We start from the raw sequence: 20254 nt of genomic DNA, 5'->3' as shown, positions 1-20254 counted from the left end.
GTTTTTCCTTCTGGCGCGTACATCATTATTCGAAAGATTATGAGGGCCCTGGTGTGCTGATATTTAAAAAAATGTTGTGCCAGAAACCTTTGCGGGAGTGTACTCAACAACTTCCCAAAGTTTCATGGCGATCTGATGAATCGTGTAGTAATGCATAAAGGACAAACAGACAGAGAGACATACATTTGTTTTAATATATATAGAAAAGGACTACAGCAGGCAAGACCGGCGCTGCAAATCAGAAAAAAGAAACAAACAAAGAATAAATGTAAATCCAGTACTTGTATAGCGCACAAATCACCTCCGAAGGGGTATCTCGGCGCTGGGGGCCCTTGGGAAGATTAAGCGAGCTATTGCCCAGAGTCGCATGGTGCTGTGCAGACTCCTGCTGGCGAAGCCAGGAATCGAACCGTGATCCCACCCGTCCAGCATCAGTCGCCCTGGCCGTGGCACCACAACTCTTCCCCTTATTGTGGTTTACCAAAAGCCCACAATAAGATATTACCACATGTCTTGCAGCAGACTGCACAAGCGCGTCTTAGGCTCGACCTAAAAAGGACAAAGAACTCCCAATGGTAAAGTATAGGAGTATAGGAACAAACATACAGCCTAAAGGTTCCCCCAACTGCGACGAGGAGCTGGTGAGGAGATCCGACCCCAAAAGGCACCTACGCACCCAACGCCCCATGGCCTTGGTTGACCAAACCGACGGTGCCTAACCAACCTCAAACTTCCCAACTTACCTCTCAACATGGTGGTCGCACCCAGAAGAACCTCTTCCTGAAGCCTGCAGTGCCTTTGCAAACCGGAGTTTCCCCATTGTAAACAACAGGGTGCCCGACGTCGAAACAGCATCCTGCACCCGGCCGCCCTCGTACCGCTGAGGGTGCACCTTTAGTGCTACTTTGTTTCCCCATTTGCCCTGAGCTAAAGTCCAGGATCGTTGCTCCCACAACCAAGGGTCTGCTTGTCAGCAGCCACCAACTGGAGTCCCCCTATAACCCATTGGATAACATTGGGCCTCAGCACTCTGCACTGGCCCCCCCTAGTACCACTGAGGGTATAACTAGAGTGCATCCTTGTCCCTGGGGGAACCTTGAGTCTACCCCCAGAACCTCAACTCCCACTACCAAATACTTACCTCAAAACCGATAGCACTATTTTCCTCCGTAGGATAACATTGGCTGTTTTTCTTGGAAACATTTTTAAGTGTGGAGTTTCAAAACCTAAAGAAGTTCTTTAAAATTGTACTATTTAACCAAAACAATTTTACTTACCTGTTTACAGGAAATGTCCTGGAGTAGTATAGAATAATACTACTTAGAGTGTGAAAAGTAATCTAAAAAGTTACTTACCTGGTATTTTCCTGAAAAGCCCATTCAAGCCTACGTACTGTATTTACAAAGTATTGCATTTCTCTGTAACCATCCTGTAAGACAAAACAATTTCAATCCAAACTGTTTACAAACTGCATTACTACTGTAAAGTTTGTATTGTTTACCTGTGCCAGCCTTGCTTGGTTCTAGAAAATAAAAAAAATTAAAATAATATTTTTTATACAAAAACAATTGGTCTCAAGTTCAGTCTTTGAGTGTGTGAATTCATTTGCTGACTGAGTGTGTACAAGAAATGCTTAACACTGACCTCTAATACTGCCTTACTGCTATACCACACTACCACAAATAGGGAGTGAGGTGCTATCTAACTTTACCTCCGCCTACCTTTGGGATTCCACTTGACTCTTTACACACTATACCTCAATTTAGTAAAGTATGTACAGAGGCAGCTTCCTACACGCAGTACTGATAACTATAAAATATAAGTACTGTAATCAAAGGGAGTGTAAATTCTATCTCCTCCTAAAAATGTACGACCTCGCAAGACTCTTGCATGATTGTAAAAAAGTAGGGAGGGGAGAGAAGCTCTGTGTGAAGAGAGAAGTCTCAGCAGAGAGGCTTAAGTGTTTGGACACTCTACTACCCATACCCAAGAGTACAGGTTGTTATATCTGAGATATATGCTAAGTGTTTGAGCTGACAAGATTCTCGCAAGAGTTGGGCAAATACATATGTGGAGGCAGATATTTGGGGGCTGACGCTCTCGCAAGACTCTTGTGGGTGTCAGTATGCAAAAAAAGGCAGTTATAATATTAAGAATCACATCATTTTGCAATGGAGTTGGTCTGCAAAGAGCCTTTGTGTTAATAGTGTGCAATGTTCAGTTACACAGAACTGGATGCATTCCTTGATGTTAATAAGGACGATCCTGTTCCCTTCCGCAGTGAATTGCAGTTCATCTTCTCTATAGACACCTGGCATACCAAACCGGATGTTCTTACAATATATGGTCATGAAGAAATGCAGAAATTTAATTATTAACATGTCTTAAGGCAAAAGTCTTTTGACCATTGCCATTTTTGCCTTTGACATATATTAGAATATGCAAAGGCAGTGTGAGGAAAGAGAGACATCAATTGTGTAAAGGTCTCCTTCATTTGGATTTCAAGCGCAACCCCTGTGATTGTGCCCAGCTCACTGCCACCACAGTGCAGATTTATCAGGTCCGGACTGGCTACCGGGCAGTTGTGTGTGCTGCCGAGGTGGGGGCTAATTTCTCTGTAGTGGGGGCTTATTTCGTTGATGGGTACCTACGTGCGCATTGAAATAAAAAACACAAAACGAATTTCGTTTTTCACACGCAGGTCCCTATCAAAGAAATCAGCCCCCAGCTCGGCAGCACACACAACTGCCTGGTAGCCAGTCCGGCCCTGTCCGGGTGTTCACAATTCAAAATGCTCTCAAATATATTTTCGTCGATTTGAAGATCATCTAGTGCAATGTAGCCCCACATTTTACCTCCATACAATACTTTTGTGATGCACTTGGCCCTATAAAGCTGTAGAATTACCCCAACCAGTCTTTTACCTAATCTGGAGGCAAAGGTAAAAATAGCAGCATTCACCCTGTTAAGTTCTCTTTTCTTACGAGTTTTTATGGGCCCCCAATTCATCTTGGCATCCAACAGAACCCCCAGATAGGGGGAAAAAAACGTGCTGGTGATCGGGGCGAGGACCCAACCTTAAAAGTGTAGGGTCTACTCGATCAGAGGGGTTAAAATTACTATTCGTGGAAGGGTCCCAAACAAAAATTGATCAAGTACATAGAAATCTTGAATGAAAATGAAGTGGGATTGAAGTTCACTTTCAACTTCCAGAAAAAAGAAATAGATTTTTTGGATACAAAAATCTATGTAAAAAATAACAAACTGGAAACTACAGTCTTTAGAAAGAAAACATCTACAAACAGTGTGTTACATGGCATGAGTTTCCATTCTACATCGTTAAAACAAAGCATCCCATATGGCGAATTTTTGCGCATGAAACGCAACTGCTCTGAAGAAACAGAAATGGAAAGCAAATTTGAGGAAACAAAGGCTCGCTTTTCAAAACGTGGATATAAACACGCTGACATTATACGAGGAGAACAGAGAGCAAGAACCAAAACAAGAGCAGAAACATTAATACCTAAGAATAAAAAGGAAATCAAATTAGATGATGATATACCTCGACTGATCCTTACCTACTCAAAGGAAAGCTTCAAGAGATGACACATTCTAACGAAATACTGGAATGTACTGAAAAAGGATACAGAAAATGGTTCTCTGATAGGAGACAGACGGCTGATATCTTTTCGCAAAGCCCCCTCAATTCAAGATACTTAAGTCAACAGCCATTTCAAAAGAGACAAACCAGCCACATGGCTAGACAAACGGCAGCAAGGGTTTACCAAATGTCTATCGTGTAAAGCATGTAAAGTTGGTCAAAATCTAAAGTTTATCAAGGATCCTACGGGTAGAAACTTTGAAATAAAGGACAAAATAACTTGTGAATCCCAGTTAGTGGTCTATCAGATACAATGTTTCTGTGGCAAGAAATACATTGGCTCAACTATCTGTCCTCTTAAAAAGAGAATATTGGAGCATACAAGATCGATTCAAAACAATGATTATAGTTATGCAATCTCCAAACATCTGAAAACCCATCCAGGGAAGACCTGGAAAGATATCAAGTATGCTGGAATTGCACTGCTAAAGGAAAATGAAAGAGCAGGAGACCGTACCAAAAAGCTGAGACGCCTTGAACTAAAATTAATAATATGATTCAAAACCAGGAGCCCGTGGGGACTGAACAGGGACGAGGAAATGCATGTGCACCTTTGAGGTCCTGGACGGATCTAATAATGACTGTTGTGAATATCGACACTCAAACCCCTAAATGAACTTTGTTTTTTCTGATATGTATTTGAAATCTCAAAATTACAAAAATTGAAAATGGAGTCCAGTTTGGAAAAGTGAAAGACATGTGACTTAGACAATGTATTTCAAATGATTACTTGTTATCCGAGTGTTAGAAGGCTGTGAGGATGGCACAAACGACATAATGGGGACGGAGTCCAAACAAGGCACTCAGCCAAGATTGACTAATAGACACTCAGTCATTATTAATTTGCGCATGGTCACGTACCCCGCAACTATTGCGATAAGGACAATCAACTATCTGACTGCCTTTACCTTGCGTATAATACACGCCTGTAACATGTTACAAGCGCTTAATATCTTCCCCATTGTCTCGCAGACTGCCGAACACCGGCTTTCTTAAACATTAGGATAAGCTTTGAATTAAGCAATGTACTACTAAGCCCATTATGCATCATAACAAGCTACATGGTGTCATTAGTATAAATAACAAACTTAAATGAGGGACAATTGTTTGTTAACCGTGACCAGGGACAGTGTATGTCCGAAACGCGTAGGTGGGGAACCTACAGGAAAAGAAACAACTGAGGAAAAACCTTTGAAGTGGTGTGCGGCGTCTTCTTAATTGAAGGTTTTTGCTAAAGCAAAACTAAAATCCACACGCAAAATAAAAGTAACCAATTAATAAAAAAATGAATCAATTAATAAATGAATAATAATGAGTAAATCATTATTAATTAATAAAACGTAAAATATTTTCCACCCTCTACACCAACAAACACAACACACACATAAAAATAATTACACAATTTCTATAACTCCTTTTACATTATAAAATTATAAATTAACAACCTATTAAGTAATTGAAAAAAATTTAATTCCCACCCCTTACCTCTATAAACGCCACAACTCACATTTCAAATTGATTACACAACCTGCTCCTACAAAATTGACACAGTTAACATAATTACCAAATAATTAATAATAATTATTGAATAATAGATTAATATCCACAGTTAACATTATATAATAAAAATTAAATAAATACTAATAAATACAAAATATTAATTAATGTATTATTATTAAATTACTTCCCATCCTATTCCGCTATAAACCCACAACCCGCCCCTAAAAGAAATAACACAATCAATATAATTATCAATTAATTAATTAGTAACAATTAACAACCAATTAATAATTAATTAATACCAAATGAATTACCACAATTAGCATTATAAAATCTAAATTAAATAAATATTGATAAATAAAAAATAATAATTAATGTTTCATAATTAAATTTCTTCCCACCCTATTAACCCACAAACCTGGAGCTGGTGTTTTGCCAGGGAGCAAGAAAGCTGATGTACCGCAAGCTATATCTCCTTGTCTAGGACCCGGCAGCATTCTGTAAAAAGGAATCCATTGTGGTTTTTGCAAGGGCCACTGGAGCTGCCACCACCGTCTTGCGTTTCCCCATGAAGCCCAAAGTCAAAGCTGGAGATGATGCATTTTAAAACAGAGTGGACAGGACAGTGCAGCAGAATGAGACACTTCTAACCAGTATTGCCTAAGTTTACCCTAATGGAGCATGGAGTGGGGGAAAATGTATAATTTAACATTATTTTTTATTTTTATTTATTTAGAAGTTTTCTATAGCGCTAACAAGACCCGAAGGTAGCAGAGCGCTTTACAGTAAAAGGCATGACAAGGTGAACAAAAAGACATGTAACAAGTAGAGGCAGTCCTCGAAAGACAATATTGGGGGAGGGGAAGTTCGTAACAGTGGGACTTTTGGTATAAGGATACATAGATAACACATAGTTCAGTGGGAGATCCTAGTTATCTGGGACCTAGGGAGCGGATGAGGAACAAGGATTTGAGTTGGTTCTTGAATTCCGCATAGGACGGTAGAGTTCTGATATGCGGGGGGATAGAGTTCCATATTTTGGGGGCATTTCCAGTGAAGGAGCAGTCCGCAGTTTTCTTCTTTCTGGTTTTTGGAAGGATGAGCAGCAGGGAGTTGGAGCTTCTCAGATATCTGCTTTGGCCTGCTTTTTTGAGCTTGGTTGCCAGGTATTCTGGTTTACCGGTGTGGAGGGCCTTGTGGGTTAGGCAGGCCGTTCTGAAGGTGCTACGCATTTCCACCGGGAGCCATTCAAGTTCTTTAAGTGCTGGGGAGATGTGGTCGAATTTTTTGCATCCTGTGATCATTCTTGCTGCCGCATGTAGTGTTGTTTTTAGTGGAGCCAAGTGTGATTTGGGGATACCTGTAAGGATTGAATTCCCATAGTCCAGTCTAGATAGAACTAGAGATTGTGTGGCTAGTTTAAGATCCTTGTTTGGAATGAAAGGTTTGATTTTGTTCAACAGTCTGAGGTTGAAGAAAGCACTTTTTGCCAAGTTCTTAATGTGGTTTGTCAAGGTTAGTTTGGGGTCTAGGGTGAAACCCAGAGATTTGACGGAGTCAGTTGGCATGAGAGAACCTTTAAGAGCATCGATCGACTTCAGCCACTCCGTGACTTGAGGGTTGTCTTCTTTGTTTGAGATGAGAAGGGTTTCGGTCTTGTCGGGATTGAGTTTCAGGTGGTTTTTTGTCAGCCAATCTTGAACATCTTTTAAGACAGCATTTAGTCTATGGATGTCGTTAGGTGAAGAGGTTTCCAGGTAGATCTGCGTGTCATCCGCGTAGAGGTGGGAGAGGATGTTGGCATTCCTGAGTAGTTTGGCGAGCGGTTCCATATAGATGTTGAAGAGCTGAGGAGAAAGTACTGATCCTTGGGGGACACCCTTGTTGACTTGCTGTGTTTCGGAGGTGAAGTTCTTCAGTTTTATTATTTGCGAGCGGTTGTGGAGAAAGGAAGAAAACCAGTCAAGAACTACCTCGCCGAGGCCAGCTCTTACTTGCAGAGTTTTGATGAGGAGCTTATGGTCTACTGTGTCGAAAGCTGCGGATAGATCAAGGAGTATGAGAAGGCAGCACTTGTCAGCGTCAAGAGAGCCGTGAATGTCGTCTATGATGTTCAGCATTGCGGTTTCTGTGCTACGACCTTGTCTGAAGCCAGATTGGAGGGGGTCCAGGAGATTGATGTTATCCAGGTGATGAGTTAGTTGCAGGAGAACGCAGCGTTCCAGTGTTTTGGCGAGTAGAGGGAGGTTAGATATCGGTCTGAAATTGTTCAAGTCAGTAGAGTCGAGGCCGGGTTTTTTCAGCAAAGGGGTGACTTGTCCCATTTTTAGACAGTCGGGGACCACTCCGCTTTGTAGGGAGCTGTTTATGATTTTGCCCCAGATAGGTGCTAAGGTGAGCTTCATTTTTTTGACAAGTGAGGGAGGAATGGGGTCTGAGATGTGAGCTGATGGTTTGGAGGTCGAGATTAGCAAGATTATCTCCGTTTCCTGCACGTGGCGAAAGCTTAGCCAAGGGAGGGGAGAGGGGCCGGAAGGGAGGGCCTGAGGGATGGCCGTGTTGCTGATGTCTAGAGATAGTTCGATTTTTAGGACCTTGTCGTTGAAGAAGCTGGCGAAGTTGTCGCATAGTTCTTTGGAAGCCTGCAGGGGTGAGGGCAGAGGCTTGGATGTTTGGTGTCTGATTATGTTGTAGAGTTCCTTAGGACTGTTTTTGGAGTTGGCAAGTGCCTCTCGGAAGAAGTTGGATTTCTTGTTTTTGATATGGTTGTTATACTTCTTTCGGGCTGTTTTTAGTTGTAGGCGAAGGATGGTTGTTGGGTTGTTTCTCCACTTTCTTTCTTTGGCTCTCAATGTTCTTCTTTCTGCGTTGAGGTCCGAATTGAACCAAGTTCTAGACGGGGTGGCACGGCTTCTTTTGAGCTTTGGAGGAGCTAGATTATCGAGAATGGAGACTAGCTCAGAGTTGTACTGGTCAATGAGATCGTTGGTCGAAAGGTGTGGAGAGTTGTCTGGGAGAAGTGAGCTTAGCTGCCCTTCTAGAATGTCTAGGGGGACTTGGGAGAGGTTTCTTGACCATTTAGGTGGGTCTTGGGGAGGTTTAAGCGGGATGATGGGGTGATTAATGTGAAATAGGATCATATGATGATCTGACCAGTCAACGGGGAGTATGTGGTTGATCGTGATTGAATTCTTTTGTGCAATGATGGCGTCCAGTGTGGCTCCTTAGTAGTGTGTCTCCTCGGTGCAATGTTGAGTGAGGTTGTTATCTGCGAGGAGGTTGGATAGCGATCTAATTAGAGGGTTGTGGGTTTCATTCCATCGGAGATTCAGGTCACCAAGAATTAGGTTTTTGGAATCGCCGAGAGCGTCTTGAGCGATCAGGTTGGATAGTTGGTCTCCAAACTCATTGTTTCTGCCCGGGGGGTGATAGAGTAGATGGCAAAATAGAGAATCATTGTCTTTGGTTTTGATGGAAACGGATAGACATTCAAATGAATTGTATTCAAAGGGGGAGGTTTCTGTGATGTTCCAGCTGTCCTTGTGGATGATAGCAACTCCACCTCCTCGTTGTTCTATCCTGTCTTTGGAGATGAGGGAGAATCCCGGTGGAACCAGCATGTCTAGGCAGGGGGTAGATGACTTATTTAGCCAGGTCTCAGTGAGGAACGCAACATCTATGTCGTGTGTAAGGATGGCTTCAGCTATGTCCGTTGCATGTAATGAGGCCGATCTGCAGTTTATTAATAGGCAGTTGGTGATTCTCTCCTGAATGCTGGTTGTTTTGTCTTTAGCTTCTCTGGGTATGGCGGTGAGGACTGGTAGTCTTTGTCGTTTGAGGGTGAGTTGATCTTTCCGGTAACCAGTGATTACTTGGATTTTAGATTTAGGTGAGACTGAGATGGGAGAGTCGTAGGTCATGGCTAGTAATGTTGCTTCTCTGTCTGACATAGGCGCTTCTGATCTGAGTGGTCTGGTGGTCAGGTGTTTTGAGCATGCTGCGGTGTGAGATGAGGTAGTGGTCGGGGGCCTTTTCCATGGGGCTCTGGAGAGTTCAGATTTTGTGGGACTGGAAGCCAGGCTCTTGGGATAGGGATCGATCGGGTGAGCGTTGAGGGCTACTGTGGGCCCCTGGGTGATGATGTCGTTGGCGAGGAGGGGCGTTTGGGGAGGGGTATTGGGAGGTTTGGAGGGATTATATTGTGCATTGTGGGGTACTGTGGGTCCCTGGGTGATGTTGTCGCTGGCGAGGAGGGGTGTTCGGGGAGGAGGTTTAGGGGGAATACAGGCTATACCGAGGTTGAGGAGGATTTCAATTAGGCCTTGGGTGATGGAGTCGACCTGTTTTTCCAAGGCTGTGAGCCTCTTAGTTATGGAATCAATGGGGGGGTTGTGGGCAACTGCAGTGGGGCCGAGCGAGTTGTAGTTCGGGGGAGTGGGTTGGGAGATAGGGATCGGGGTGGAGGGCGGGGATGGTGTGGGAAGAGGGATGGGTGAGATATTGGACATGGGCGGGAAGGGGGGAGGGTCGGGAGGAGGATATGATGGGGGAGGTTTGAGAGTAGGGGGGAGATTCGAGGGGAGGCTCGTTGGCTGTGGGCTGCCAGTTGACCGGGGAGTGATTGTCCTCGGGGGTGGGAGGTAGCTATGGAGGGTGAGGTGGTAAGGGAGGGTGGTAGGGGGTGAGAGTTGGCTTTCCTGTTGGTTGTGGATAGGTGGGGGTGGGATGTGGCAGGGGGGGAGCCTGACGGGCTGTGTGTGGATCGAGGGGGGTCGTGTCGCAGTCTTCTCTGTCTGTAGAGGGAGTGGACGGTGAGGGTGTAGATGTGAGGTGCGGCGGGGTAGGGAGGGCTGACTTGAGAGAGGGGAATAAGGAGTCAAAAGCTTCCAGGTTATCATTGTTGGCTTGTATGAGGACTGTGCCATTGGTAAAGATAGTCACGGTTGTATAGCCCCTGCCAACTGATCTGAATGGGAGAATCGTAGTTAATTTGCAGCTGTGAGCAGTGGAGGTGGTTTTGGCGATGAACATCCGCGTTCTAATTGTGGAGACCCAATATTCTGGTCTTTCTGTGTGGAATATTAGGTCCCTCTTCATCGGTCCTATGGAGGTCGAATGGTAAATGTCAATGATTAGGGTTTCTTCATGTTTGCGGATGAGTTTCTGCTTGAAAGTGCGTCGAAGCTTTGTAGAGAGGAGGGGGGAAGATGATGGTGTAGGAGTTCCGACTGTGAGGTTTGAGGTGGGCAAGTGTGGCTGGAGGAGGAGGGGGAGGTTGGTCCCGGGCCATAGTGAGGATAGAAGAGGGGGGAGAGCCTGGTGAGTTGCGATGTGAAGCAAGGAGCTTGGGTGGCCCAGAGTAACGAGCCGAGGTGTTCCCGTAGAGTGTTGAGGGTGACGTTCCAGGCCGATGGAGAGGGTCTTAAAGCCCGTGTGGTACTGCTAAGGAGTTTGCGGCTGATCGGTTCCAATTGGTAGTTAGACTTTTGTAGACTAGCGTCTTGAGAATGGTGTGAGATGGAGACTCTGATCAGGAGAGGACATGCAGAAAGCCTCCCAGATGTACACACCAACAGCCAGCTCTGTGAGGGATCTGATCTAACGCAGTTCTAGGTTGCTGTTAATAAGCTCTAACAGCCGGATGTATGACGTTACAACGCATACTTTTACCACGACTACCATTACCACGCAATTTTTACAACGCAGGATCCATTACAACGCAGTACCATTACAACGCATGTATTTACAACGCTGGTACTTTTACAACGCATACAATTACATCGTAAGTATTGGTAAGTTTAAAATATTTTTTTAATGTAAATTAATTAAAATTAATATAATTTAATTTAATGTAATTTTTTTTTTTTTATTTAATTAATTAAATTTAATTTAATGTAATTACTTTATTTTAATGTAATTTAAATTTAATTGTATTTAATTTTTACCCTGTACCCCTTTACCCAAAAACCCAAAACTGACCCTTAATCTTAAAAATACCCCTTTACCCAAAAACCCAAAACTGACCCTGAACCCTAAAAATACTCCTTTACCCAAAAACTAAAAACTGACCCTGAACCCTAAAAATACCCTTTTACCCAAAAACTAAAAACTGACCCTAAACCCTAAAAATACCCCTTTACCCAAAAACCCAAAACTGACCCTAAACCCTAAAAATACCCATTTACCCAAAAACCCAAAACTGACCCTGAACCCTAAAAATACCCCTTTACCCAAAAACCCAAAACTGACCCTGAACCCTAAAAATACCCCTTTACCCAAAAACCTAAAACTGACCCTGAACCCTAAAAATACCCCTTTACCCAAAAACCCAAACTTATAATATTTTTAATAAAATTATATACTTACCAATACTTACGTTGTAATGGTATGCGTTGTAAAGGTACCTGCGTTGTAAATACATGCGTTGTAATGGTATTTCGTTGTAATGGATCTGCGTTGTAAAAAATGCGTGGTAATGGTAGGTCGTTGTAAAAGTTGCGTGGTAATGGTTGTATACCCTAACAGCCATGATCATTCTGATAGAGTTGCACCCTGTCTGGCGTGAAGGTAAGGATTTTAGGTCTGCAGGACCTCCTTGGTCATTTTTGGAGAAGTGGTTGAGGATAGTGGGAGAGGACTTGCAGCAAAGAGCAGGATAAATAACTGGGTGCCAGACTCTTGGCAGGAAGCCCTGCTTAGCATACCTTGCGTTAGAAGTAGAGCCCCCCGGCTCAGCAGCCATGTGTCCAGTATGTCCAACAGAGGTTGCAGTTGACCAGCTGCAAAAGATTACAGTCACAAAAGAAACACTAACGTTTTGAAAAATCTCTTCATCTGCTACACAATTGTCAGGCAGGGATCAGGCCACAAGCAAGTTCAGAGACAACGTTGATCAACATGAGAGAGGATCAACAGAAGAGAAAAGCGCCTACTACCGCTCCATGAAAGCCTACAAACTAGCTTTGCATGACACCAAAAGGACTTATTATGAGGAAAAGATAAAAACTTCCGCCTGCTCATCCAAGGAGACTTTCTCCATTCTCAAAGAACTCCTCCACGTCCCGGAACCCCCACAGAAACCCATGGACCCCAATGAAGCCGAGGAAAAATGCGTCAAGCTGGCCACCTTCTTTGACGACAAAATAAAAAAAATTCTCATTTCCCTCCCACCTCCCAACTCTGACTCCTTGGTGAGAGCCAAAGAGCAGACACCCCCCGACGACAAACCCTCCCTGGAGGCACTTGGCCCAGTCTCAGAAGAAGAAGTGAGAGTCATACTTACCTCAACTAAGAGCGGTGCCCCTAGCGACCCAGTTCCCATACGTTTCGCTAAAAACATCACGCATACTATAGTGCCCCAATTGACAGCCCTGATCAATATCTCACTGGAACAGGGAGAGGTTCCATCTAACTGGAAGGAAGCTGTCGTCAAAGCGCTGCTCAAAAAACCGTCGCTTGACCCCACAGACCTCTCCAACTACAGACCTATCTCACTTCTACCTTGGATAGGTAAAGTCGCCGAAAAGTTGGTAAATAAAAAGCTGTCACACTACCTCGAGTCAAACCATCTTCTCAACGACTCGCAGACAGGCTTTAGACCAGGTCAGGGCACGGACACCGCCCTCCTCGTGGCAGTAGAAAGAACCAGGGAAATCATCGATACAGGAGGATCAGTGGCAGTGGTCCTCCTAGACCTCAGTGCGGCCTTTGACACGGTCAGTCACCAGGTCCTAATCCACCGTCTTGGGACTGTTGGGGTTAAAGGCAGAGCTCAGAGGTGGCTTGCGTCCTTTCTCTCCCGCCGCTCCTACCAAGTTTGGGAAGGCGAAAGCCGCTCCCCCTCCATCCCCCTCCAGTGTGGCGTGCCTCAGGGCTCCTCCCTGAGCCCCACGTTGTTTAACGTTTACATGGCCCCACTGGAGGGACTCGTCTCACCCTTTGGAGTCACTATCGTCAGCTACGCCGACGATACACAACTGGTGGTGACACTCTCCCACCCCAAGCTTGAGCCCTCCAATCTCCACGACTGCCTTACCAACGTATATCAGTGGATGAGTGACTCTGCTTTGAAGCTAAATGGCTCCAAAACAGAGATTCTGCTCCTTGGACAAAAAACCGCGAACCTCCCCTCTCACATCTGGCCCGCCTGCATGGGCGAGCCCCCCACTCCCAAGAAGGAGGTCAAAAGTCTTGGAGTGTGGCTGGAGACTGACCTCACCTTCAGGACCCAGGCTAGAAAGACGGCCGGCACCTGCTACGGTTTACTTAAATCTTGCAGGAAGGTAATTCCACTTCTACCTTTTCAGTCGCGTCTCATGCTGATCCAGGGCTTAATTCTATCGAGGCTGGATTACAGCAATGCTATCTACCTGGGCGCCCCAGAATCCACCCTTCAAACTCTTCAGAAGGTTCAAAATGCCGCCGCCCGACTCCTCACAAACACCCCGGCCAGATCATCTGCCAAGCCTGCGCTCAGGAAGCTGCACTGGCTCCCGATTAGGGAAAGGGTCATTTTTAAGGCCCTCTGCCTTGCTCACAAGACTCTTCATAACACTGGCCCTCCTATACTAAACAACTGGATCACCCCCTATAGACCCACCAGAGCGCTCCGCTCGGAGCACGGAAACCTTATCACGATCCCTAAAGTGAAAAAGGTCCGCACAGGTGGCCGCCGCTTCTCAGTTAACACTGGAAAGAAGTGGAATGCACTCCCCCTGAGCCTTAGGACAGAACCTAACCTCCTTCGGTTCAGAAAAGCACTCAAAACTCTTCTCTTCCCCTAAAACTGTCACTTTCCCGGACTACACCCCCTCGTGAGTAATATGGTTTCAGCGCTGGGATACCCACTGGGTGACTACGCGCTCTACAAATCCCCTAAATAAATAAAATCTTCTGGAAGGCTTTGGTAATTCCACTTCCCTTATTCTTGGTCCACTGAGACCTCCAACAAACCCCCTCCTCATTGCAGGATGGAAACGAGGCGCCTCTGGATATGTAAACCAGGTCTTGAGGAATGAGGCGAGTGCATTCTTCCACAACCAAAGATAACCCTGAGTGAAACTTTAAGCAGAAGACCTGGGAAAAAGCTACTACAAATTATCCAGGGTGTCCTGGGGTCCCACACGGAGGACACATGAGCAGTTAGGACCCTTGAAATCACAGGCATCCACAGAAGCACATAGTCCACACTGTCAAGTTGGCCCCAATCCACGTGGTAGAGGGTCAAGCTGCAGTACCAAGTGGAAAGTCACTCACCCTCAAATCTTGCGGGGTGGGACATAGGCAGTTAATTCAAGTGAACACCAGGCTCTCCAGAACTGCTCACCGCTGAGGCCAGTGGGGAGAGGGGTAGCTTTAAGGCAGGCCTCCAAACCGTGCAAAAAGATCCTAGCAGGGGGAGTTCAGCACACCCGCTTGCAGGTAGTGTGGTCAAGGAGGCCATACCACCCTGCGGCATAGTCAGTCCCAGCTCTGACTTGATGCGTATTAGGGCAGAGTACATTACATGTAAGGCTTAGTGCTGCTGAAAGACCAGTAGGACTGGGACAGAGTAAGTCACAACAAGAAAATGTCTCAATATGAGAGTTAGATGGACTGAAGAGACAGACAATCTCAACACAAATGTTGTATTACTCTGTTTTATACTCAAACATCATTTTTTAGAAACATTTTGCAAAGTGTGCACTCTTTACTGTTAAGCTGCAATATGAAAGCAATTCCCTTTCAGAATAACGTCCGCACAAGATGCATTATTCAGTTATTCTACCATATATACACTTACATTTTTTTTTAAACTTTAAAAAAACTAGAAATTCACTAAAGAAAAACAAAGTTTAAAGTAAGCTACAGTTAGGTGTGGTAGAAATTATTTTTTTGTTTTAAAACAAATCTGAAATTTACTGGAAAAACGTTGCAATTGTCACCCCGAGTCCCAGGCTCTCCACACCACTAGAGTCAAGCTAACCAGGCTGAATGAAGGCTGATAGCCAGAAACCGGTCCTTGGATGCTTGATTCCGGTCTGGGAAAGACATGGCTTGGTAGTTCGGACTGGACTGTTCCCATGAGGCACAGGGTCAGAGCTGATTTGCATATAGCCAATGTCTAACCCAGGGTGGTGTGGAGTGCAAAAAAAATGATGGATTTAGGCCCAGATCCTTGTACTGGGGTGAATGTATGACATTGTTCTACATTCTGTCCATCAACTGTGTTTTTGCAATTTTCACCCCGAGTGGGCTGGGTATTTTTCAGACGTGAGTCCCAGGCTCTCCACACCACTGGAGTCAAGCTATCCAGGCTGAATGAAGGCTGATAGCCAGAAACCGGTCCTTGGATGCTTGATTCCGGTCTGGGAAAGACATGGCTTGGTAGTTCGGACTGGACTGTTCCCATGAGGCACAGGGTCAGAGCTGATTTGCATACAGCCAGTGTCTAACCCAGGGTGGTGTGGAGTGCAAAAAAAATGATGGATTTAGGCCCAGATCCTTGTACTGGGGTGAATGTATGACATTGTTCTACATTCTGTCCATCAACTGTGTTTTTTGCAATTTTCACCCCGAGTGGGCTGGGTATACTCAGACGTGAGTCCCAGGCTCGCCACACCACTGGAGTCAAGCTATCCAGGCTGAATGAAGGCTGATAGCCAGAAACCGGTCCTTGGATGCTTGATTCCGGTCTGGGAAAGACATGGCTTGGTAGTTCGGACTGGACTGTTCCCATGAGGCACAGGGTCAGAGCTGATTTGCATATAGCCAGTGTCTAACCCAGGGTGGTGTGGAGTGCAAAAAAACCGATGGATTTAGGCCCAGATCCTTGTACTGGGGTGAATGTATGACATTGTTCTACATTCTGTCCATCAACTGTGTTTTTTGCAATTTTCACCCCGAGTGGGCTGGGTATACTCAGACGTGAGTCCCAGGCTCGCCACACCACTGGAGTCAAGCTATCCAGGCTGAATGAAGGCTGATAGCCAGAAACCGGTCCTTGGATGCTTGATTCCGGTCTGGGAAAGACATGGCTTGGTAGTTCGGACTGGACTGTTCCCATGAGGCACAGGGTCAGAGCTGATTTGCATATAGCCAGTGTCTAACCCAGGGTGGTGTGGAGTGCAAAAAAAACGATGGATTTAGGCCCAGATCCTTGTACTGGGGTGAATGTATGACATTGTTCTACATTCTGTCCATCAACTGTGTTTTTTGCAATTTTCACCCCGAGTGGGCTGGGTATACTCAGACGTGAGTCCCAGGCTCTCCACACCACTGGAGTCAAGCTATCCAGGCTGAATGAAGGCTGATAGCCAGAAACCGGTCCTTGGATGCTTGATTCCGGTCTGGGAAAGACATGGCTTGGTAGTTCGGACTGGACTGTTCCCATGAGGCACAGGGTCAGAGCTGATTTGCATATAGCCAGTGTCTAACCCAGGGTGGTGTGGAGTGCAAAAAAAACGATGGATATAGGCCCAGATCCTTGTACTGGGGTGAATGTATGACATTGTTCTACATTCTGTCCATCAACTGTGTTTTATGCAATTTTCACCCCGAGTGGGCTGGGTATACTCAGACGTGAGTCCCAGGCTCTCCACACCACTGGAGTCAAGCTATCCAGGCTGAATGAAGGCTGATAGCCAGAAACCGGTCCTTGGATGCTTGATTCCGGTCTGGGAAAGACATGGCTTGGTAGTTCGGACTGGACTGTTCCCATGAGGCACAGGGTCAGAGCTGATTTGCATATAGCCAGTGTCTAACCCAGGGTGGTGTGGAGTGCAAAAAAAATGATGGATTTAGGCCCAGATCCTTGTACTGGGGTGAATGTATGACATTGTTCTACATTCTTTCCATCAACTGTGTTTTTGCAATTTTCACCCCGAGTGGGCTGGGTATTTTTCAGACGTGAGTCCCAGGCTCTCCACACCACTGGAGTCAAGCTATCCAGGCTGAATGAAGGCTGATAGCCAGAAACCGGTCCTTGGATGCTTGATTCCGGTCTGGGAAAGACATGGCTTGGTAGTTCGGACTGGACTGTTCCCATGAGGCACAGGGTCCGAGCTGATTTGCATATAGCCAGTGTCTAACCCAGGGTGGTGTGGAGTGCAAAAAAAACGATGGATTTAGGCCCAGATCCTTGTACTGGGGTGAATGTATGACATTGTTCTACATTCTGTCCATCAACTGTGTTTTTTGCAATTTTCACCCCGAGTGGGCTGGGTTTACTCAGACGTGAGTCCCAGGCTCGCCACACCACTGGAGTCAAGCTATCCAGGCTGAATGAAGGCTGATAGCCAGAAACCGGTCCTTGGATGCTTGATTCCGGTCTGGGAAAGACATGGCTTGGTAGTTCGGACTGGACTGTTCCCATGAGGCACAGGGTCAGAGCTGATTTGCATATAGCCAGTTTCTAACCCAGGGTGGTGTGGAGTGCAAAAAAACCGATGGATTTAGGCCCAGATCCTTGTACTGGGGTGAATGTATGACATTGTTCTACATTCTGTCCATCAACTGTGTTTTTTGCAATTTTCACCCCGAGTGGGCTGGGTATACTCAGACGTGAGTCCCAGGCTCGCCACACCACTGGAGTCAAGCTATCCAGGCTGAATGAAGGCTGATAGCCAGAAACCGGTCCTTGGATGCTTGATTCCGGTCTGGGAAAGACATGGCTTGGTAGTTCGGACTGGACTGTTCCCATGAGGCACAGGGTCAGAGCTGATTTGCATATAGACAGTGTCTAACCCAGGGTGGTGTGGAGTGCAAAAAAAACAGATGGATTTACGCCCAGATCCTTGTAATGGTGTGAATGAATGACATTGTTCTACATTCTGTCCATCAACTGTGTTTTTTGCAATTTTCACCCCGAGTGGGCTGGGTATACTCAGACGTGAGTCCCAGGCTCTCCACACCACTGGAGTCAAGCTATCCAGGCTGAATGAAGGCTGATAGCCAGAAACCGGTCCTTGGATGCTTGATTCCGGTCTGGGAAAGACATGGCTTGGTAGTTCGGACTGGACTGTTCCCATGAGGCACAGGGTCAGAGCTGATTTGCATATAGCCAGTGTCTAACCCAGGGTGGTGTGGAGTGCAAAAAAAACGATGGATATAGGCCCAGATCCTTGTACTGGGGTGAATGTATGACATTGTTCTACATTCTGTCCATCAACTGTGTTTTATGCAATTTTCACCCCGAGTGGGCTGGGTATACTCAGACGTGAGTCCCAGGCTCTCCACACCACTGGAGTCAAGCTATCCAGGCTGAATGAAGGCTGATAGCCAGAAACCGGTCCTTGGATGCTTGATTCCGGTCTGGGAAAGACATGGCTTGGTAGTTCGGACTGGACTGTTCCCATGAGGCACAGGGTCAGAGCTGATTTGCATATAGCCAGTGTCTAACCCAGGTTGGTGTGGAGTGCAAAAAAACCGATGGATTTAGGCCCAGATCCTTGTACTGGGGTGAATGTATGACATTGTTCTACATTCTGTCCATCAACTGTGTTTTTTGCAATTTTCACCCCGAGTGGGCTGGGTATACTCAGACGTGAGTCCCAGGCTCTCCACACCACTGGAGTCAAGCTATCCAGGCTGAATGAAGGCTGATAGCCAGAAACCGGTCCTTGGATGCTTGATTCCGGTCTGGGAAAGACATGGCTTGGTAGTTCGGACTGGACTGTTCCCATGAGGCACAGGGTCAGAACTGATTTGCATATAGCCAGTGTCTAACCCAGGGTGGTGTGGAGTGCAAAAAAACGATGGATTTAGGCCCAGATCCTTGTACTGGGGTGAATGTATGACATTGTTCTACATTCTGTCCATCAACTGTGTTTTTTGCAATTTTCACCCCGAGTGGGCTGGTATACTCAGACGTGAGTCCCAGGCTCTCCACACCACTGGAGTCAAGCTATCCAGGCTGAATGAAGGCTGATAGCCAGAAACCGGTCCTTGGATGCTTGATTCCGGTCTGGGAAAGACATGGCTTGGTAGTTCGGACTGGACTGTTCCCATGAGGCACAGGGTCAGAGCTGATTTGCATATAGCCAGTGTCTAACCCAGGGTGGCGTGGAGTGCAAAAAAAACGATGGATTTAGGCCCAGATCCTTGTACTGGGGTGAATGTATGACATTGTTCTACATTCTGTCCATCAACTGTGTTTTTTGCAATTTTCACCCCGAGTGGGCTGGGTATACTCAGACGTGAGTCCCAGGCTCTCCACACCACTGGAGTCAAGCTATCCAGGCTGAATGAAGGCTGATAGCCAGAAACCGGTCCTTGGATGCTTGATTCCGGTCTGGGAAAGACATGGCTTGGTAGTTCGGACTGGACTGTTCCCATGAGGCACAGGGTCAGAGCTGATTTGCATATAGCCAGTGTCTGACCCAGGGTGGTGTGGAATGCAAAGAAAACAATGGATTTAGGCCCAGATCCTTGTACTGGGGTGAATGTATGACATTGTTCTACATTCTGTCCATCAACTGTGTTTTTTGCAATTTTCACCCCGAGTGGGCTGGGTATACTCAGACGTGAGTCCCAGGCTCTCCACACCACTGGAGTCAAGCTATCCAGGCTGAATGAAGGCTGATAGCCAGAAACCGGTCCTTGGATGCTTGATTCCGGTCTGGGAAAGACATGGCTTGGTAGTTCGGACTGGACTGTTCCCATGAGGCACAGGGTCAGAGCTGATTTGCATATAGCCAGTGTCTAACCCAGGGTGGTGTGGAGTGCAAAAAAAAAATGGATTTAGGCCCAGATCCGTGTACTGGGGTGAATGTATGACATTGTTCTACATTCTGTCCATCAACTGTGTTTTTTGCAATTTTCACCCCGAGTGGCCTGGGTATACTCAGACGTGAGTCCCAGGCTCTCCACACCACTGGAGTCAAGCTATCCAGGCTGAATGAAGGCTGATATCCAGAAACCGGTCCTTGGATGCTTGATTCCGGTCTGGGAAAGACATGGCTTGGTAGTTTGGACTGGACTGTTCCCATGAGGCACAGGGTCAGAGCTGATTTGCATATAGCCGGTGTCTAACCCAGGGTGGTGTGGAGTGCAAAAAAAACGATGGATTTAGGCCCAGATCCTTGTACTGGGGTGAATGTATGACATTGTTCTACA

The sequence above is a fragment of the Lissotriton helveticus genome, chromosome 6 (assembly GCF_964261635.1).
Source record: "Lissotriton helveticus chromosome 6, aLisHel1.1, whole genome shotgun sequence".
In the NCBI taxonomy this organism is placed as follows: domain Eukaryota; kingdom Metazoa; phylum Chordata; class Amphibia; order Caudata; family Salamandridae; genus Lissotriton; species Lissotriton helveticus.
The sequence above is the reverse complement of the archived record's forward strand: the minus strand, read 5'-3'. Positions refer to the sequence as shown.